The sequence below is a fragment of the Chenopodium album genome, chromosome 6 (genome assembly GCF_948465745.1).
Source record: "Chenopodium album chromosome 6, dcCheAlbu1.1, whole genome shotgun sequence".
NCBI classification, from domain to species: domain Eukaryota; kingdom Viridiplantae; phylum Streptophyta; class Magnoliopsida; order Caryophyllales; family Amaranthaceae; genus Chenopodium; species Chenopodium album.
Genome location: NC_137839.1, coordinates 58787545 through 58811188, shown reverse-complemented (window position 1 = coordinate 58811188; position 23644 = coordinate 58787545).

Genomic DNA, 23644 nt, shown 5'->3' with positions numbered 1-23644 from the left:
CTTTGGGAAAAATATTCCCATATCCTTCGTACCTTGAAGGTAACGAAGTAAATGTTTAATCCCATTCCAATGCCTTCGGGTTGGACATGAACAAAACCTTGCTAATAAATTAACTGAAAATGATATATCAGGTCGTGTATGACTTGCAAGGTACATTAGTGCTCCAATTGCACTAAGATACGGTACTTCAGGACCAAGAATTTCTTCATCATTTTCCCGAGGTCGGAATGGATCTTTCTCTACTTTAAGTGATCTTACAACCATAGGGCTGCTCAATGGATGTGCTGTATCCAAAGAAAATCTTTTAAGAACCTTTTCTATGTATGTTGATTGATGCACAAGGATTCCATTCTCTAGGTGCTCTATTTGTAACCCTGTAGGGAATAATTTCAAGCCTTTAAAAATCCCACTAGCTCGAACCCCACTGTGATCATACACTAAAGTACGGTGGCGTCCAAAAGGGAAGAAGATAGAGCAAAAGAGTCGCCAACAAGTTTTTAAGGAACTTGTAAACCGTTCACGAGGTGAAGGTTACACCCCTTAACGATCCAAGAGATCGTCAACTCCATAAGGTCATGAACCAAATAAGGGTTCGGGGATGAAGGTACAAATCCAACCTAAAAGAGATTGAACTTGCCCTAATAATAGGCCTCTACTTTATTCTGATCGTATTCATGTGCGCTTTCTGATTAACATACAATCAATAGATTAACCCTAAACCTGTTTAATCTATGTTGGTTGAATTTAATGCACAAATAAACTATTATTGGCGATCACTTGAAATTATAATCACAATTAACCCTAAACAAGATTATTAATATCTTATTAAGCGTGATTGCAAGTACCAATTCCCTTTAACCTGCAATGAAAGGTGATCAAGCAATAACAATATAAAATAATATGATACATATCAAGCAACATAATAAATAAATCATAATCATAATCATAAATATTAGGAAGAACATAGGAAGCATCGTACTTTTAATCATACTTAATATTAAAGATACCCTAGACATGATACTAGGAATCATAAATAACAATCTAAGCATGATATCTTCATCATGAAATCAATTAAACCATCAATTAAAGTACTTACTTGGATGCCTCGTACCTCTTTCTAATTACAAAATACACACGTTAGTAACTTCAAGGAAAAATAATAATAAAAACAATTAAATTAAATAATTGAAATAGAGATTTGGGACCAAACCCTGAGAAATTAAAACCTTTCATGTCTAGGGCGAAGGCAACTTCGAATATGGCTAGGCGTATCAAGATCTTGCGAATGCGGAATTTTGTGTGAAAAAGTAAAGTTTAGAAAAGAATGCTAAAAGATTAATGTTATTGAAAATTGATGAAAGAATGATGAATGAAGAGAGTTGATTAATGAAGAGAATTGATGAAAACTTAAGAATAAAGAGAATTGGTGAATCATAAAGTGATTGTTGATGAATGATGATTGTAGATGATGAATGAAAACGGAGTTTTTGATACGATATTTATAGAGAAAAACATCCAAAAAAGATAATTTATCAAAACAGAGTCTGAAGATCGAAAAACTAACTTGGCGCCAGCCCTGGCTTATTGGCGCCAGGACTAGTGGCTAGCGCCAGGCGCTAATGGCTGGCGTCTGGCGCCAATCCTGATTCCAGGCGCCAAGGCCTGGGGTTGGACACCAAACTGGATTTTAACGCGTTTTCGAAAATCTGATAATTTTACTGTACTGGAAGATAAAATAATATAATTTCAGTCGAAAATGCTATTTGATCTAATTAAAACTCTGAAGAATCCTAACTGAATTAAGAATGATAAGACCTTCTAGAATGTTCTAGAAGACTAAAACCATTCCTAATTACATTAGGAATGATAAATCATATTAGGCCCTCCCCTAGATCATTGGGCCGTACTTAAAACTCAAACCGGGCCCAGTTTAGTAAATTGGCCATAAATTCCTCAATATTCATCGGAATTGGGCTTATAATATATCGTTGGAAAGGTCTTTGCAAACCCCATCCAACTACACCACTATTGGACCCATATCATGGACCAACCAAACTGGATTGGCTGTTTTCTTAAAATAAAGTTTTCAAAAACAGAGAGAAGAGAAAAGAAAAGAAAAGAAATAAAACTTTCCGCAACACTAGACCTTCCCACACTTTCGTTTCATTCGATTATGATTTGACGTGAAAGGCTCTCATCACCGGGTTTGGTTTTGGGGAGACACAAATGGGTGTCTACAGAAGCCCCCACTTTGACTGAGTTTGGAGAAACGCAAGTTTCGAAAACGAAAGTCAAAGTAGCGATAGGGACGGAGAATGATTCAGAACGTTCTGCGATCCTAAATCAATCTTATAACGCCGATACCTGCAAAACTAGCATTAGTTAAACAGATAAAAGAGTTAAGAAGCGCGTATCTTGCACCGTCGAGCACACGTCTCTGAAAGTAACCGATTGCTGCTGTTGTTGTTGATGTTGTTTTGACGACCTCCTGCAAGCTAGAGAATGCCATCCCGCTTGAAAACCGCTACGCCTTGTAACTGCTTCCAAATTAGAAGATTGCTTTGCCTGAAACTATCCTCCTCCGCTGTGATAATATTCCACGTCCAAGGGAACATCATCGAAAATTATTTCTCTTGAAATAATTCTCATCCGCATTATGATCATCTTCCATGCCTCAGGAACTATGATCGAAGACAATTTCGCCCGAAATTACCTTCAGTTGTTTGTGACAACTTTCCGCAAGCTAGGGAATGATGTCGAAGACATCTTCTCTTGAAGTCATCCTCATTTGATGCGATAATTTCCCAAAGGAAAATACCGAAGATCCACGCCCGTCGATTTTTAAAAAGTTCGCCTGAACTTTGCTTTTGCTATGCCTGTACGTCGGCGCTCTTTGCTCTTGAACCTATATGTCGGTGCTTTTTGCTAATGAACCTGTATGACGGTGCTTTTTGCTAATGAGCCAATGCTTAGGCACTTTAAGCTTAGTGAGACGATCTTTTCATCAGGTCGATCACTTCATGTAATCAAGCCGATTACCTAATCATGTCAAATTTCTTAGAGGGGCTAACTGGCGTACCAAGGAACCCAAAATATATCGCAGAAGGCTAGCACAACCCCAACAGGTGGCTGGCTGCTTTGGCGTCGCTGAAAATCAATCAGCGCCAGCCTTACGGCATTAGCGCCATACGCTGAAATTGGTGTCTGACGCCAAGCACAGAATGTGACGCCAATGCCTAGGGACTGGCGCCAGCACGGGAATCACTTTAAATTCCTGTTTTCAGTTCATTTCGTGCTCTGGTTTGTTGCGAACGCTGCTCGAAAGAAGTCGAAACTCCAATTGATCGTTTCTCATTCGTTTCTCAACCGAATTCGCTCAAATTTGTTGCAAATCAAAGCTCTTCTCATCCATATTCCCGATCTATGTAAGTTTTCCTCCAACTCACACCGGTTTTTATGAATTTTTGGCATGTTCATTCACGAATTTCATGAAAATTCGAAACTTATAATGCTCAATTTGCTTTGTTTATCAAGTTTTATGCCATGAAATTGCTTGTTTATGTTTGTATATTGCCTTGGGAGTAATTTGAGACTTGTTTGACTCAATTTGGTGAAGAAATGAGCAATCCACCATTGTTGGACCTCCTAAGGTCGTGAAGAACAATGTGACCTGTTCTTGATGTTTCTACTAGCAATTCTTGTTCAATTTGTCACAATAATCACTATAGTGTTGCAAGAAATTGTTTGATTGCTTGAAAAAATGCTGTCATGCTCAATTTGAATTTGTGCTCTGTTTTAGTACTACGTACTCTGTTTTTGCGAACATAGTATCATGCGGCTAGGCAAACCTTAGATACTATAGAACCTTAATTTATGATGATTTTGCACAACGTAGCATGGCTAGACAACGAGGCTCAGGTTCACGGTCCCAAAACACTAGACGGGAGCATGAGCCCGTGGAAGACGACACCACACCGTCCACTTCGCTTGGTCAGTTCCCAGAGTGGGATGAGCAGATCTTGTTCTTTGCCCCTGTCCACCACATTTCCGAGAGGGTGAGACGGGAACCGAGCCTGGAAGGACACGACATCACGGCTCTGGCTGCAATGGTCTAGGCGATTTTTATAGGATGCATATCGCCAGAGACCGCGAGACGAGACTCCTATGGGAGTCTTGCGGACTGGTTGCCCTGTTTGAGACCTCCGAGGCTATGGTCGCCTCTAGCGGGGGTCACCACGTAGTACGCGCTCCGGTGGAGTTCTTTTGGGACACCACCAACACCTTTCATTTTCCATGGGGTGAGATGATGGTCACTCCTACAGACTTCAGTCTCATCACAGGATTGGAGTTCTCTTCTGTGCCGCTGCCATTCGACGGTGGTATCGACGTCTTTTCTCCAGAGGTCAAGGAACTGTTGGGGCCGATTGCTGTTCGGGCCCGAGCTGAGGTCGAGACGACTCAGTTCAGTGCTAGAGGGATTCACCGGTCAACGCTGGCAGCGGCTCTTGATGACGATGCGACCACCCGAGAGCAGCGGGTGCGCATCTTTGTGCTGATGTTGTTGTCAGGGACATTCTCCCCTGACAGGGGTAGTAGGGCGTTGCTTTACTATCTCCCTGATGTTCGCGATCTCCGGCGGATCGGGACTTATGACTGGGCCAGCTTGGCCTATACTGACTTCGTTCGCGCACTGAGGGACTCGTGTCGCCACCGGTCCTTTAGGACGAATGTTGATTTGTCTGCTTTCTGGAAAGTCGTAGAGGTAAACATTATTCCCTATAAAGTTTAGCCCTATATGTTAGGCAGCATTTACTCACGCTTTAGCCTTTTTGTAGATCTGGTTCTATGAGTACTTTCCTTCCATTGCGCCGGCGAGACCATCGTCGAGGGGGTATCCGGTGAGTGCCTCTTGGGGCGGCCACCATGTGGACCTGTCTACTGCACGTGTCCGGAGTCGGATCATCTCGGTACGAATTTTGGTGCTTATCTTGCTCTTCTGCGACGTTTTAGACATGTTCTTACCCGATTGGTATTTTTATAGGGACCTGAGGTAGTATACCGACCATGGGGTGGTTGGACAGTCCCTGGATTAGCTGCACAGTCCCTGGATTAGCTGCACAGTACTCTGCTGAGTGCCGTTACTTTCTGGGGACCTACGGAGCGGTTGTGTACTTAGGAGAGAGAGTTGCTAGACAGCACTCTTCCGATATTTTTATTGTTCCTGCTCCTCCACCACGCCACATGTTCGACGAGAGAGAGTTGTCGAGCATGGCTGAGGAGTCTGGTTCCCTCTGGCGGTCCCATGTGATCCTTGGGCGGAGTTATGCTGAGGAGCTACTTCCTTTGTTGGCTCCAGCCCCCGTGCCGGCCGAGGATGTGAGGGTAAGATTCTTAACTTTTGTTTTTCGCTGAGTAGCCCCCAAGTAATACCTTACTGATTTCTTTCTGTTTCATCAGGATGGTCCCACTGAGTTTGTGCCACCCCGTATGTCCATCCACTACCAGGGGATGTACGGGCCGATCGAGGAGATGATTTCTCTGACTCCTGAGGGCGAGCGCTTCGTGGAGCGGTCGATTCCTCGTCACCAGACCAGGGTAAGTCTAGTTCTAATTCAGAATCTTGTATTCAGTTATCATGCATTTTTACTGACTTAACTTTCCTTGACAGTTCTCACGCGTGGTGGTTTCGGCTATGGCACGATGCATAGATGCCTTCCGGAGCCAACTCGTCCGGATGAGGAACGCGACTACCTGTCGTCGAGACGACGCTGTCCGAGAGGTAACTTTTCTTTACTTATTATTTCTGCATTATGCTTCAGTTTTCACCTTGTTTCTGATTTAATTCTTTTTGCAGGGTCAGCCGATTGCTTCTCACACCCGTACGAGGCCTGAGGGGCGGAGAGAGCCGGCGAGGTCTAGCTCGAGACGTCGTCGCACTTCGTCAGGAGGTAGAGGTGGCCGTTCCGAGGCTGCTCGAGCCGACGTTGCTTAGGGCTCAGGGTCTTTTTCTGAGGGTGCTCCTGCTGCACCGGTGGGAGAGGCTACCTCGGCTTTCAGAGGTGGTGGGATGTACGAGGTTGGCTCGTCATCGCAGCAGCCTCCGCGGTCTCAGCCTCAGGTTGACCTTGACTGGAGCGGTCCTGTCTTGAGTTTCCCTCCTCCTACGGAGACTGGAGCTGGTGCTGAGGCCGGAGCTGGTGGAGAGGTGACTCCTCGGACGACGCAGTTTTATGGCATGATGGGCCTACGTCCTCCGGCGCCGTAGTTTATTTCTGTATATGCATTTTATTTTGACTTTTTATAGAACTTTGCCTTTGACTTGTTATTTAGACACTTTGTTCTGTAAATCTATTATTATCTATTATTATGTTAGTGTATGTTAGTGTGTGCAGATGTGATAACAATTTTGCGCAAAAATTCCGTCATTTTCATTATTGATGGAGGGTATTATCCGACTCTCTCCCCCAAAAGGAAAAATAAAAAGGAAAAATAAAACGGAGAGAAAGGCTGATTTTTGAATTTTAATATAAAATCCAAAAAAGGAAATAAAAATTAACTAAAAATAATTGCTATATTTAATTAATTAAGAAAAGGATAGAAAGATATTTAGAAGAAATTAAAACGGGGCCATAAAGTCATTAACCGACTCCAATTTAATATCAAAACGCAAACTAAGCACGCGCAGCTGTCCTGCTGACTTGGCGCCAGCTGGCACCAGCCTGTGGCGCGTGGCGCCAGGCGCTATTGCTAGCGTGTGGCGCCAAGAGCTGTTGTGTGACGCCAATATCGGGGTTTTGACGCCAATCAACGCTGACTCCGTATTTTATCCAGATTGAAATTCCTTGCAATTCGAGCATAAATACCCCCCTGCTCAGCCGATTTTTCACATAATTCAAGCGAAAAAATTATTCTTCTTTTTAGAAAAAATAATAATCATGTCTTTAGCCACTAAAACCTTCACCCAATATTCTCATGAATGGTGTCGATCTCTCAATGATAGAGAAAGAAAAGAATTGGATTTATTTCACTTGGGGGGAATACATGGCATTAAAGGGGTAGATCTAGACATAGACTTCATACATACCGCTTTAGAATATTGGAACATTGATACACATTGTTTTAGAATAGGGTATGATGAAATTAGCCCTTTGCCAGAAGAATTTGGTGCCATTTTAGGCTTCCCTGCAATAGACCTGGTAGTAATCCCTAGAGTAGATGCATATTACTATTAGGATTTTGAGCGCTTTTTTAACTTGAAGGAAAGGGATTTATCAAAAATAGTAAATGGCAATGTGGTGAATTTAAAAGAATTCGCACGCTATTATTTTGATAAACCGCTTTCTGAATCTTTTCACATATATAGAAGAAGGGCGCTTTTATTCTGCATGCTTAATCAATATTGTCTTAGTAGTGGTAAAATTAATGAGGGTCAATCAATTATAACCACTGTGCTTGAACAAATTGAATCAGGGAGAAATCCAATGCCTTTAATAGTTGGAGAGACTATGATTAGTCTAGATGAATTGAAAAGGGACCCAAAAGCACCTCTTCACGGTTCTCCAATTTTATTACAGGTAGAAAAATAATATTTTTAATTACAGAAATCAAAAAATATATTTTTGTATTGTAATATTAATTTATTTGCATTGGATTTTTTTTTTTTTTTTTTTTTTTTTTTTTTTTTTTTTTATGGAAAGGCTAGGATTAATTAGCCCTCCGGACGACATTGAAAGTTATACGCCCACTTGCTTTGTGAGAAGAAAGAAGCGCATCCCTAAAATTGGGCGCCATGGATGGAAGAAAGTCTTTTAATCATGTGATTTCGCTATCAAGTGGGTCATCCCATGGTGGAAAATAAAAAGGATGGTTGGTGTTAACAAGCAACCTTTCTGCCGTCTTCCAAGCTTGTCTCGCATGACATATTATTACCCCTGCAGAGTAAAGAGACAATATAGCTTGCTTCAAAATATTCCTTCCGGGGATCTTCGTCCTCCCTATGAATATCCCATATCTCAAGAAGTAGATAAATTTGACACTTACTGGAGCGCTAGACCTTTATGGGAAGTGATTATCCAAAAGGCTCCCCCTTCTTTACCTAATGATGTAAAGAAGTGGTTGTTGAAGAAGTCTTCAATTGATCAGGGTAGAACCGATGTGAAGAATCGTCTAGGTGACAGGGTGACACCGGCCAAGGAATGCTTAGGTGCAAGAATTGAGTTCAAGACACCTACAATGCCTAAGAAGAAGAATACTAATAAAGACAAGGGGAAAAGGAAAGTTATAGACAAGGAGGCTTGGGTGGAAAAGAAGCATGGGGTGCTAGCTGAAGGAGAAACAATCTATTCTAAAATTGAATGTAGGTCCTCTAAAGGATGCCTACTAGCTAAAGTAATGGATGAAGAGGAGGAGGCGGAAAAGAATTGGAAAAGAGCAAAGAAGGAAAAGAAAGACTAGACCATTGCTTAGCTTTAAATTTATTAGATTCTTAATTTTTATTTAAAGTTAATTAATTTCAGCCTTATTTAAATTCCATTAACAATGCAATTTTATTTCATTAATGAAATTTCAACTTTCAATTAAATTGTTACTTTAAATTTGTTTTATTAAAGCAATGAAAAACCGGAAAAAAATTAATTTTCGGAAACCTTTCGAGTACGGAAATTGAAAGTTTTCCGAAAAACACCGAAATTCGCCCAGATTTTATGACTGAATTGGCGTCAGTAATTGCAGATTGGCGCCAGCTATTGAGGTCTGGCGCCAGGCGCCAATTCCATCGTCTGGCGCTAATGTCTTTTGGTTGGCGCCAGACTCTGTTCTGTGACGCCAGTTGCTTTTCCGACTTTTGTTGACTTTTTGTTGATTCTGGAACACGGAGATGTCGAAAAATAAAGTGGCCGCACCCGTAATGGGTTGCCTACGTATCCTTTCCTAAGGAATCAGGCCAAACGTAGCTCTCTTGAGTGTCCTACTCAAGTAATTATGGGTAGTATTTTTTAACTTGATCAAGATTGGTCATGTTTGAGAATTCATTGCCATCCATGTCAGTTAATTTTGCTGCACCACCTGACAGGATTGTTTTGACAATGTAGGGGCCAGACCAATTAGGTCTAAACTTTCCCCTTGGATCTAAAACATTTTTCCTTAGCGCTTTTAATACCAAATCTCCTATTTTGATATTTCTTGTCTTGACCTTCTTATTAAAATGTCTAGCCATACGAGTTTGATAGCACTGAGTGTGATGTAGAGCTTCTAGTCGTTTTTCGTCGAGTAGGATCAATTCTTCATATCGTGCCCTAGTCCATTCGACTTCATCGAGTTTACTCTCTAGCGCAATACATAGAGATGGTATTTCTAGTTCGACAGGTTGTACGGCATCCATTCCATATACCAAAGAAAATGGTGTATTTCCTGTTGACGTACGGATTGACGTGCGATAACCCCACAATGCAAAGTGAAGCTTGTCAGGCCAATCCTTATAATTTTCTGTCATTTTCTCGATGATAGTCTTTAAATTCTTATTAGCTGCCTCGACTGCTCCGTTTGCTTGAGGTCTATAAGGGGACGAATGATGATGTTGGATACCATATTTATGTAGCAATTCTTCACATTCGGCTTGAAAGTGAGTTCCATTGTCACTTATCATTTCATGTGGGACTCCATATCGACAAATGATATTTCTCTCGATAAAAAGTGCTACATGTTTTGCGGTGAGTTTAGCATATGATTGTGCTTCAACCCACTTCGTAAAGTAATCAATTGCTACTAGAATAAACTCATGGCCTCCTGTCCCTGGAGGAGAGATCTTGCCAATTATGTCAATTCCCCATGTAGAGAATGGCCATGGTGATGTGTAGGTGTAGAGCAAAGATGGAGGAACGTGTTGTAAGTTGGCATAAATTTGACACTTAGGGCATCTTTTTACATATTGATGGCAGTCCCTATTCATGGTAGTCCAATAATACCCTTCTCGCATTATTTTCTGGACTAACATTTTGCCATTTATATGAGTTCCACAGATTCCTTCGTGGACCATTCTCATTATTCTTTGTGCATCCACCTTCCCTACACATAGGAGAGCTCGACCTTTAGGTACCCTTTTATGTAGCTCGTTGTCTATGAGTACATATTGAGAAGCCAAAAGTCTCAAGGCTCGTTTTGCTCTTTTGTCAGCATGAGGAGGGTATTCTCCATTGGTGACATAGTTGAGAATGTCTGTGTACCATGGTTATTCTTCTTGTTCTTCATCTTCGTCTTGGACTGGGTCGTCGTCTTCTATAGCTTGTATATATGCCGGTTTGTGCCTTTTTTCGATAGTTAGAGGCATTTGCTCGATATCCGTGGGAATCCTAACCATTGAGGCTAATCTTGCTAAGGCATCAGCAAATTGATTTTCTTCTCTAGGTAGATATGTGTATTCTACCTTCTCTAACTGATCGGTAAGAGTTTCCAGATAAGTTTGGTAGGGGGCTAGGCTTTCACTCCTTACTTTCCACCTTTTAGATATTTGATTGATGATTAGAGAGGAATCTCCGAATATCCTTAACTTCTTTACTCCCAATGCCAGGGCTGTTTCAAGGCCTACCACACATGCTTCATATTCAGCAGCATTGTTGGTAACGTCGAAATCAAGCTTTATTGAGATTGGGACGTGTTCTTCTTTAGGTGATACTAGTAGCACTTCGACACCACATCCCTTTTGGTTTGAGGCTCCGTCATAATACAAGGTCCAAGTATCATCTTCGGTGACCATCAAATCTTCATCTGGAAATTCATTGTCCTGTATTGGTGTCGAGTCTTCTATTGGAAAATCTGCCAGAAAGCCTGACACCACAGATCCTTTAATAGCTTTTTGTGGCATAAACCGCACATCAAACTGGGCTAAGTTGACTATCCATCTTGAAATACGTCCATTGAGTGTTGATTTCTCGAACAAGTATTTGAGTGGATCCAATCGAGATACTACGAAAACGGTATGCACCAACATGTAATGTCTCAGCGAGGCACAATTTCTCGAGTGGTGTATAGCGTGTTTCGTATTCGAGCATCTTCTTACTTAAGTAATAGATTGCATTCTCTTTGTTTTCTACCTCTTGTGCTAGCATGGCTCCCATTGTCTCTTTGGTAACCGTCAAATATAACCTAAGAGGTATTCCGGGAAGTGCTGGCGCTAATACGGGAGGATTTGCGAGATAGGCTTTGATCCGGTCAAAGGCTTTTTGACACTCGTCATCCCATATTACTGGTACATTCTTCTTGAGCTTTTTGAAGATTGGTTCACATATCGTTGTTAGTTTTGATATGAACCTACTTATGTATTGCAACCGGCCAATGAATCCTCGAATCTGTTTCTCGGTTTTGGGCGGTGGCATTGACATGATTGCTTCAATCTTGGTTGGATCTATCTCTATTCCTCTAGAGCTTATGACGTACCCCAAGAGCTTGCCTGAGGTGACTCCAAAAGCACATTTTGATGGATTTAACCTCATATTGTATTTTCTTAGCCTTTCGAAAAATTTCCTTAAGGCTACTTGATGGTCCTTTGATTTCACAATCATGTCGTCGACATATACTTCAACTTCTTTGTGCATCATGTCATGGAGCAAGGCAGTTGCTGCACGTTGGTAAGTAGCACCTGCGTTTTTCAACCCAAATGGCATTACCGTGTAACAGTAAGTGCCCCATGGTGTGATGAAAGTTGTCTTCTCCATGTCTTCTTCCGCCATGAGAATCTGATTGTACCCTGCGTATCCGTCCATGAATGAGAGAAGCCCGTGATTTGCTGTGTTGTCTACCAGAATATCGATGTGTGGCAAAGGGAAGTCGTCCTTTGGACTTGCCTTATTTAGATCTCGATAGTCGACACACATCCTTACCCTTCCGTCTTTCTTTGGAACTGGGACGACGTTGGCGACCCATTTGGGGTATTTGGATACCTTGATGAAACCTGCAGTTATTTGTTTTTGAACCTCTTCTTTTATCTTAAGTGCTACGTTGGGTTTCATTCGACGTAACTTTTGTTTTACAGGTTTCATTCCTGAAATTAATGGTATAGTGTGTTGAGCTATTTCCCTGTTAATGTCTGGCATATCTTCATATGACCAAGCAAATACATCGATAAATTCTTTAAGCAAGTTAATTAAATCGGTTCTTTCTTGTTTATTCAATGTTAGTCCGATTTTAACTTCTCTTTTATGAGTTGAATCATTTGAGATGTCAACTGTTTCAGTCTCTTCAATTACTGGTGTTTTCTTTTCAAGTGTTTCCATTTCTTTAATAAATTCTTTATCTTTTTCATCGTTAGCTAAGCAATGTTCGTCATCTTGGGTTAGGGAAGAACACGAGAAGTAAGGAGAATGAGCGATATTATTATACTCTGAGATCATTACATCAAAGAGTGATATGTCCTCAGGGACTGGATCACTAACTATCCTAGGAGAAGAAATAGGAAGGGAAGGCGTTATAGCTAAAGACTTAGAAGATTCTACAGGGAAAGACTCTGACTCAGACTCTGACTCTGACTCTGACGATTCTTCAAACATTGGCCCTTGTCCTGTCGTGATTGATATCTTCTTACCACTCGATGTAATCACCTTGATAGTCTTGCGCCACCCTTGCAGTAATCCTTCAGTTGGAGTAATTAGCTTTGAGGGGTCGAAGTTTTCACTTTGTAGGACCGTTTGAATGAGTGAGGAGTTATCTTCCTCATAAACTGGCTCAATCTTTTCTCACCCAAACAGTAATCCCATGACGTTAAAGTCAAAGCATGGAGGTGCTTTCTCCTTATGGACGGGAGTTGGGATTTCGTCAATGAAGTAGCAATCCAAGAAAATCTCGAATCCTGGTTGTCGTATGCCATTTACAACAAATGGTTCGGGAAATTCATGGCATGGATAGTCCTCTCCTTCTTTTATAAACTGACCATTAAGCGTAAGAGGGTACTGATCCATTGGAATTGCTTTATTTTGAATGCGAGCGTTCCTACGTGCTTTCAATTTGTCCTGGGCTCGCTTGAGATCTTTCCGAGTCGGTTCGAAACCAAGTCCGAAAGTATCTAGTTTAGGGAGGCCAGGTGACTCTATCGATTTTGCTATCCCCTTCTTCTTTCCTAAGGTCATCCCAGGGAAGTGTCCTTGTTTTTTTAGCATAGTGTTGATAATCATGTTGGAATGGGGGTCGTGGCAAAGAGATGTCCTTTCATCCTCTTGGATTAAGGAGACTTCTTCGTTAAAGCCCCATAGGTCTTCATCATCTTCGTCGTGCTCCACGTTGATGATTAGATTCTCTATTGATTTGATCCTCATTGGCGAAGCATCAATGGTGATGGGGATTCCTCCAACTATAGCTTTCACTTGTTGGTGGAGAGATGAAGGGACGGCCTTTAGATCGTGGAGCCAAGGGCGTCCTAACAATATATTGAATGAGGCTTTGATGTCTACCACTTGAAAAGTAGTAGCATGTTCTATTGCTCCTGCCGTCACATTTAGGGTTATTTTGCCAAGAGCTTGACGTCGAGTATTATCGTAAGCTCTTATTCCTTGTGTGGACGGAGTTAAATCCTCATCCTTTATGCCTAGCATCCTCGCAGTCCTAAGTGGACAGACATTAATAGCCGATCCATTGTCTACAAGAGTCATGGGAACATTCATTCTTTTTCAGACTACTGTGAAGTTTAACGCCTTGTAGTGTTTGTCACCTTCCGGGGGTAAATCTTTATCAGAGAAGGTAATTAGATTAATTGGACTAGGGAGATCACTCGTGAGGAAGTTAGCTAGTCCCTCAGGAGTGGTGTCAGAATCTATCCCGATTTTATCTAAAGCATTCATCACAACCAACCTATGTTCTCGAGATGTTGCTAAAAGCTTCCATACATTCATCTCAACTTTTGTCTTCTTGAATTGTTTAACAATGTCATTGTCTTCGATGATAGGTATGGGAACTTGTTGTACAGTAGGCATAGGTTGTGTTGAAACAGGAGGTTGCATTCTCCCGGATCTTGTGAGGACGTCTATTGATGAATCTTCTTCAGCCCAAATGTCGTCCGTGGTGTATGATACAGAAGGTGAAGGTCCTACTATGTCTTTTAGGTAGACATCTTCTTCATCACTGTCCCATACTCCATTAACAGTTATGTCCTCTTCCTGTTGAACTTGGACTAATTCCTTTTTATCAATCATTTTCTGCACCAAATCCTTGAATTTGAAGCAGTTTTCTAGGGTGTGCCCCCCTGACTGATGGTATTGACAGTAATATCTATCTGTCCTTTTTAATGATTCAAATGGTCTCGGTTCGAGAGGTTTGACCTTGCCACTCTCGGAGAGCATTTTAAACATTTGCGCATACGGGATCCCAATTGGAGTATAAACTTTATTGCTCTTCTTGGGTCTTTCGGTGACTTGTAAGGGAAAGTATTTTGCCTCATAAGTCATTTTTACTGGTGTGAATTCTCTCTTAGGTTCTTTATCATATTCCTTGCGAAGTTCATTCAAAATTTTGAGAGTTTCATGTAACAGTTGTGATGTCTCCCTCAGATATAATGTGAGTATTCGTATCTCTACCTCATTTGCTGGTTCTGGAAGATTATCTTCGACATCGAAAAAGGTCTCTTCTTCTTCCTCTTCGACGTTGGTTACTTTGACAGGCTTAATGAGAGATGAGGGGTCAACTTCGCCTTCTTCATCGGAGATAGCCAATGTGTGAGCTAGAGGTGCATTGTCAATACTCGGTTTCTTACTGGCAGGAGGCAACGACAACTTATTACTGTCAATCAGGTCTTGGATAGCTTCCTTAAGCTTCCAACAACTTTCAGTAGAATGGCCCCTACCTTGATGATATTTGCAATGTGCATTGGGGTTCCAATTAGGCGACCTCTTCTCGACTGGTGGATCTCCAAATGGTCCAATGGGAGTTATAAGACCTTTTGCATTTAGCCGATCAAACGCGGTGTCATAACTCATGCCAATAGGAGTGAAGTTTCTCCTAAACGGTTTCTTTTGTCCTTGGTTGTTCATGGCGAGGACTTCTCCCAGATTAAAGGCGCTAACATTATTTGAGTGGGCGGTTTTGGAAGAAGAAGGATTGTCGTTCTTCTTTCCTTTCCAGCCACTGTTGGAGTTATTGTTGGCAGCTTTAGATTTAGCTAAGTCATCTTCAATATTAATCCCAATATCATAAACAGCCTTAAAGGTATGAAGGTTATTTTGATATTTAAGATGTTTTGAATATTTTTCTTGGAGATTTTTAATGAACAATCTCACAGACTCCTTTTCACTTGGTACCTCAATCATTTTAGCTGAGATTTCTCTCCACTTGTTAAAGAAAGATGTGAAGCCTTCATTCTCCTTCTGCTTGAGGATTTCAAGTTCTCTATGGTCAGTTTCGACTTGAACGTTGCACTTGTACCTATCGACGAAAGCGTTTGCTATGGATTCCTAGGTAGAGGTCTTTTCTTTTTCAAGAGAAAAGAACCATTGTTGGCAAACGGTCTCGAGAGATAGCGAGAACAAAGAAGGGAAAACTTTCTTATCGATACCCTTGATACTCATTATTGTTTCAAATGCCCTTAGATGAAAGTAGGGGTTGTCGATTGCCCTAAACTTTGGGATGTCGTTGGCACTGAACTTCTGCGGAAGAAGATCCTTATCCACCGAGACCCCTTGGGATGTGAGTTCTTGAAACTTGTAGTCGCTGGACAACTTGCTTAGGCTTTCTTGCATGAGGTCCATTTGTTGTTGCTTCGCGGGATCCTCGATCTTAAGTGCGAGAAGCTTCAGTGTCTCAGTTACAGTAGCCAGTTGGTTCTTGAGATCATTAACTTCTTCCTGAGTTGCCATTATAACTCTTGCTTTCCTCTTGCGAGCTATAGGTTTGTCGAAAAGTTGGACTTGTACGAAGAGGTTATCTTTGATTAATCGTCCTTCCTTTCTTGACCACGCGCTGTAAATTAAGCCAGTTTGCGTTTTAATTAAAAAAAGTATGCATATTTTTAGGGAGCAATAATGTACATGTGTTTAGGGAACTTAAGTATTATTATTTATTGGAGGATTAATATCCGACTTACCCCCCTAAAAAAAATGACGAAAAATAACGCGCGCACACAAGACTCCCTTAATCATGGTCTAGACATGTGTATTAGTGTGTGTATTGAGTGTAAGTGACATGCTTGGACTCTTGTGTAAGACCATGGGACTTAGTGCCTAAACTCGAATATTAATTCAATTAAGCATTATTGCCAGCAAAATTAACCGAATTAAACAGGAAACTGATTAATTAGACATTAGGTGATGACTCGACAAATAATCCGAACTGTCGGCCAAGCGACAGGACTGGCGTCACAATATGGTGGTTGGCGCCAGACTTTTTAGTAAATTTCTGGCGCTACACACCATACAGTGGCGCTACAGCCCAGATTTTGGCACCAATACTGAAGCCTCGGTCTGGGACTGTTTTCGATATTATTAGTCAACTGGGGTATGCCTAAAGTCGTACTAGGTCAATTCCGATTAAAAGAAGAAAAAACTTTAATGACTCGAATTAATTAATTAATTAATTAATTAGGCAAAGTTCTTTAAGTCATTAATTTTAATCTCTACACAAATCAACAAACGGTTAGGAGGAGCATAGGATATATATGCACAACAAATAATGCACAATTAGTCAAGTAGGCACAAAATGATGCAATGAGTTCGCAACCTAACCATGGCTCTAGTTCTCTAAAGTTCGGGATATGGTTTAGTCAAACAGGGTCCATGGTTAATTGTCCAGATGCACCGCGTAGAAGCCTAACCGTGAAGGGTTAATGCGTGTGGATAGAACACCGCGAGTTTTTAGAAAAAAAAACTCACTTCCATGGTTTGGTGAATTCAACCTCTCAGATGTACCCTTTGTTGCCAGGAGCGTTCAATCGGGTAGATAGAGCATGAATTCCCAGAGGGTTATGTCCATATGTAGAACACATATGGGTTTTAGAAAAGTGAGAAAAAATTCAATCAGGAAGTAGGATCGAGCAAACAATACGAAAAACCGGTCGAAATTAGAACGCATATTTCTGGCTCGGTATTGGGGGAAATTGGCGCCAGCAAACAGAGACTGGCGCCAACTTTTAACTGTAGCGCCTGGCGCCAATACTGGCGTCTGGCGCTACGGCAAAAAGTGTGGCGCCAAGCTCTGGCCCCTGACGCTACTTCCCACATGCCTCAGCAGCTTTCTGTGCTCAATAAAATCATCCAGTTTCGCGCAGTGTTATTTCAGTCCTAGTTGTGAAAGACATTTCTCAAATTTCCTACGTGTAAAATCCTATGTTTTTGACTCATTACGGATGGTCTTTCCAATGAGAACCTTTTTATGCATATGACAATAATGTTAATCAAAATTACGCACGTGAAATACTTAGAACTTTTCGAGTCTCATCCACTCATTCTAAATCATTGCCGAAACAAATTCAGGAATTAAAATAGAAATCCTCCCCAGTGGAGTCGCCAAAAACTGTAGGGAATAATTTCAAGCCTTTAAAAATCCCACTAGCTCGAACCCCACTGTGATCATACATTAAAGTACGGTGGCGTCCAAAAGGGAAGAAGATAGAGCAAAAGAGTCGCCAACAAGTTTTTAAGGAACTTGTAAACCGTTCACGAGGTGAAGGTTACACCCCTTAACGATCCAAGAGATCGTCAACTCCATAAGGTCATGAACCAAATAAGGGTTCGGGGATGAAGGTACAAATCCAACCTAAAAGAGATTGAACCTGCCCTAATAATAGGCCTCTACTATATTCTAATCGTATTCATGTGCGCTTTCTGATTAACATACAATCAATAGATTAACCCTAAACCTGTTTAATCTATGTTGGTTGAATTTAATGCACAAATAAACTATTATTGGCGATCACTTGAAATTATAATCACAATTAACCCTAAACAAGATTATTAATATCTTATTAAGCGTGATTGCAAGTACCAATTCCCTTTAACCTGCAATGAAAGGTGATCAAGCAATAACAATATAAAATAATATGATACATATCAAGCAACATAATAAATAAATCATAATCAGAATCATAAATATTAGGAAGAACATAGGAAGCATCATACTTTTAATCATACTTAATATTAAAGATACCCTAGACATGATACTAGGAATCATAAATAACAATCTAAGCATGATATCTTCATCATAAAATCAATTAAACCATCAATTAAAGTACTTACTTGGATGCCTCGTACCTCTTTCTAATTACAAAATACACACGTTAGTAACTTCAAGGAAAAATAATAATAAAAACAATTAAATTAAATAATTGAAATAGAGATTTGGGACCAAACCCTGAGAAATTAAAACCTTTCACGTCTAGGGCGAAGGCAACTTCGAATATGGCTAGGCGTATCAAGATCTTGCGAATGCAGAATTTTGTGTGAAAAATTAAAGTTTAGAAAAGAATGATAAAAGATTAATGTTATTGAAAATTGATGAAAGAATGATGAATGAAGAGAGTTGATTAATGAAGAGAATTGATGAAAACTTAAGAATAAAGAGAATTGGTGAATCATAAAGTGATTGTTGATGAATGATGATTGTAGATGATGAATGAAAACAGAGTTTTTGATACGATATTTATAGAGAAAAACATCCAAAAAAGATAATTTATCAAAACAGAGTCTGAAGATCGAAAAACTAACTTGGCGCCAGCCCTGGCTCATTGGCGCCAGGACCAGTGGCTAGCGCCAGGCGCCAATGGCTGGCGTCTGGCGCCAATCCTGATTCCAGGCGCCAAGGCCTGGGGTTGGACGCCAAACCGGATTTTAACGCGTTTTCAAAAATCTGATAATTTTACTGTACTGGAAGATAAAATAATATAATTTCAGTCGAAAATGCTATTTGATCTAATTAAAACTCTGAAGAATCCTAACTGAATTAAGAATGATAAGACCTTCTAGAATGTTCTAGAAGACTAAAACCATTCCTAATTACATTAGGAATGATAAATCATATCAGGCCCTCCCCTAGATCATTGGGCCGTACTTAAAACTCAAACCGGGCCCAGTTTAGTAAATTGGCCATAAATTCCTCAATATTCATCGGAATTGGGCTTATAATATATCGTTGGAAAGGTCTTTGCAAACCCCATCCAACTACACCACTATTGGACCCATATCATGGACCAACCAAACTGGATTGGCTGTTTTCTTAAAATAAAGTTTTCAAAAACAGAGAGAAGAGAAAAGAAAAGAAAAGAAATAAAACTTTCCGCAACACTAGACCTTCCCACACTTTCATTTCATTCGATTATGATTCGACGTGAAAGACACTCATCACCGGGTTTGGTTTTGGGGAGACACAAATGGGTGTCTACAAACCCCAAGCAGAATTTTGTCTTTCCTAGATCTTTCATTTTGAACTCTTTCTTTAAATAATTGACAGTCACTGAAATCTCTTTAGGAGTTCCAATGATATTCAAATCATCAACATACACTGCAATTATAACATTTCCTGATCCAAATTTCTTTATAAAAATACATGGGCTGATAGGATCATTCTTATAACCTTCTTTCAACAAATACTCACTTAGACGGTTATACCACATACGCCCAGATTGTTTCAATCCATAAAGAGATTTGTTCAATTTAATACAGAAATTAAATGTTCTCGAGAACTAGATTTTGCTGCTTCCGGCAGCTTGAATCCTTCTGGGAGCTTCATGTAAATGTCATTGTCCAGTGGGCCATATAAATAAGCTGTGACTACATCCATCAAACGTAAGTCAAGTCCTTCTCTTATTGCCAGACTAATTTAAAATCTAAAAGTAGTTGCATCCACCACAGGAGAATATGTCTCCTCATAATCAATACCAGGTCTTTGTGAGAATCCTTGTGCAACTAAGCGTGCCTTATATCTTACAACTTCACCCTTTTCATTTCTCTTTCGCACAAAGACCTATTTATATCCCACTGGCTTTACACCTTCAGGTGTACGGACTACTGGTCCGAATACTTCTCTTTTTCCAAGAGATTTTAATTCTGCTTCAATTGCTTCTTTCCATTTTGGCCAATCATTTCTTTGTCTACATTCTTCAATAGATTTTGGTTCATGATCCTCATTATTATCCATAACATCTAATGCTACATTGCATGCAAAAACATCATCGACGTCGATTTGATTTCGGTTCCATGTAATTCCAGACATGATATAATTTATTGAAATTTCTTCATTATCAGGTACCTGAATTTCTTCTTGTATCATGTCTAAAGTCTCTTCTGGAGATCCTTCGGAAATTGTTTCTTCAATTTGACCATCATCAATCAATGCTCCTTTTCTTTTCCGAGGATTCTTATCTTTGGAACCTATTGGTCTTCCACGTTTTTGGCGTGGTTTAGACTCATTAGCAATTTTATTTTGTCCTTCCGGGACATCTATTTTAAATGGAGCATTAACAGCTGGAATATGCGACTTGGTCACTCTTTTTGGGTCAGCAAACGAGTCTGGCATTTGATTCGCTAAACTTTGTAAATGAATTATCTTTTGAACTTCCAGTTCACATTGTTTAGTTCGAGGATCAAGATAGGATAATGATAATTCATTCCATTTAATTTCATTTTCCAGCTCTCTCTTTTCTCCCCCTAATGTTGGGAAAAGTGACTCGTTAAAATGACAATCTGCAAAACGAGCCGTAAATAAATCCCCTGTTGTAGGCTCAAGATATTTAATTATTGACGGGGATTCAAACCCAACATATATCCCCATCCTCCTTTGAGGACCCATCTTAGTGCGTTGTGGTGGAGCTATTGGAACATAAACCGCACATCCAAAAATTCTTAGATGGGAAATATTTGGTTCCTGACCATAAACCAATTGTAATGGGGAGAACTTGTGATAACTTGTTGGCCTAATGCGAATTAGTGCTATTGCATGTAATATAGCATGTCCCCAAGCAGAAATTAGGAGATTGGATTTCATAAGCAATGGTCTAGCAATTAACTGAATACGTTTTATTAATGACTCTGCTAGACCGTTTTGTGTATGAACATGTGCTACAGGATGTTCAACATTTATCCCAATGGACATGCAATAATCATTAAAAGCTTGAGATGTAAATTCACCAGCATTGTCAAGCCGAATAGTCTTAATGGGAGTATCTGGAAAATGTGCCCGTAACTTAATCAATTGGGCAAGTAGTCTCGCAAACGCCAGGTTACGAGTTGATAACAAAGACACATGTGACCATCTAGTTGATGCATCAATTAAAACCATAAAATATCTAAATGGTCCACATGGGGGATGTATGGGCCCACAAATATCTCCTTGTATATGTTCCAGAAAACTAATTGATTCAAAATTAATTTTAGCTGGTGATGGGCGAATAATCAACTTGCCTTCCGAGCAAGCAGCACATGAAAGATTATTATGAAGAATCTGCTGGCTCTTCAAAGAATGTCCACATGAACTCGTAATTATTTTTCGCATCATTATTGAACCAGGATGGCCTAACCGGTCATGCCAAACAACAAAATCATTAGTAAACTTCTGGTTTACTATAGCATGAGCTTCAATAACATTGATTTTTGTGTAGTACAAACCACTAGAGAATGTAGGTAGTTTCTCCAAAACATGTTTTGAGCCTTGAGTTATATTTGTGATTTGAAGGAATTCGTTATTTTCTTCATTGATTGTCTCAATATGATAACCATTATTGCGAATATCCTTAAAACTTAATAAATTTCTTTGAGACAATGGGGAGTATAAAGCATCAATTATTTTAATTTCAGTTCCCCAAGGCAACTTTATAGTGGCTCTTCCGGAGCCCTCAATGATATTTGTACTACCCGATATGGTACTTACATTAATCCTTTTCATCATCAAATGAGAGAAATATTTTTTATTTTTAAGTATTGTATGTGTAGTTACACTGTCAGCAAGACATAATTCTTCACCATTCATAGCAAATTGAACTTGAGTAATATCCATGTTCTTCATGAAATAAAATACATGTCAAAATATTAAGCATAAAAATAAAGATGATAAAACAAATAAATCAATAAAAACACTCAAATAGTTCATAAATTTATAAAGCAAAAATCCTTATTACAACGAAAGAAATAAACTTAAATAAATTACTAGAATAAGCAAACATAAGTCTAATACTTAAAACTGACATAATACAATATAATTTTAATTATTCCGATCCCTTCTGGGGCAGTGAAGAAATCGGCAACTTCTAAATGAGTTGTACTGTCAAAATCAAAATTATTCCCTTCCGGGGAAGTAATGAAATCACCAACATCAAATTGATTGGCATTGCCAAAATCAAAATCACCTTCACCATCTTCAAGAACAAGGTTTGCCTCAACTTTCTTTCCTTTCTTCAATGATTCTTGGTAAAGTTCAATAAGATGCTTTGGAGTTCTACAAACCCGAGACCAATGACCTTTTCCTCCACAACGGTAACATATATTGTTATCACTTTTCTCTTTTTCATCCCTACGTTCCCACTTCTGGTGGGAATGTGAGTTTGTGAAATGACCTCCACGACCTCTACCATATCCACGTCCACGACCCCGGCCGCGCCATTGGCCACGACCACGACCTCTACCTCGACCACTACTGCTGGAATGGTCCCTGTTTTTAGTTTCTTTCTCGTTATGGGTTGTCACATTCGCTTTAGGGAATGGAGTAGAGCCAGTAGGACGTGATTCATGATTTTTCATTAACAGCTCGTTATTTTGCTCAGCCACAAGAAAACAGGATATTAATTCAGAATATTTTTTAAAACCTTTTTCTCTATATTGTGTCTGCAGGACAATATTATTAGCATGGAAAGTGGAGTATGTCTTTTCAAGCATTTCTGCATCAGTAATATTTTCTCCACATAATTTCAATTGAGAAGTTATTTTAAACATAGCTGAGTTATATTCACTAACAGATTTAAAATCTTGCAATCTCAAATTTAACCATTCATAACGAGCTCTAGGGAGTATCACTGTTTTTTGGTGGTCATACCTTTCCTTTAGATTACTCCAAAGAATTTGTGGGTCTTTCACAGTTAAATATTCATTTTTGAGCCCTTCATGGAGGTGATGACGAAGAAAAATCATGGCTTTAGCCTTATCTTGAGGTGTTGCCTTATTAGCCTCTTTTATTGTTTCACCAAGCCCTTTAGCATCTAGGTGTATTTCAGCATCTAACACCCATGATAAATAATTCTTTCCGGTAATATCAAGGGCCACAAATTCGAGCTTGGCAAGGTTCGACATTTTTCACTATACAAAATAATATTAAAAGATAAGTATATATAAATAGTATTCAAAAATATGTATTAAACGTTATAATCATGCATAAATAAACCTGATACAACTCATGCATAAATAAGAACGAAATAGAAGGGGAGAATGTTAGCATGGAGAAAAATAAAAATGGAACCTTAAATTATATATCATGCTCTGTATTCGTTATATATGTTGATATTCCAATAAATAAGCATGCAAAAGTAGATAAATGTTAAATTATAATTGTTATGGGCTGCGATCATACTTACATGATAATAATAATATGGATTCTAGATATATGTTTGGTAATCCTACTCAGTTGACTAGCAATGGTGCTGATAACGTGTTAAATATGGAATAGAAAATAAAGAGAGATGAGGGAAGATTGTTAC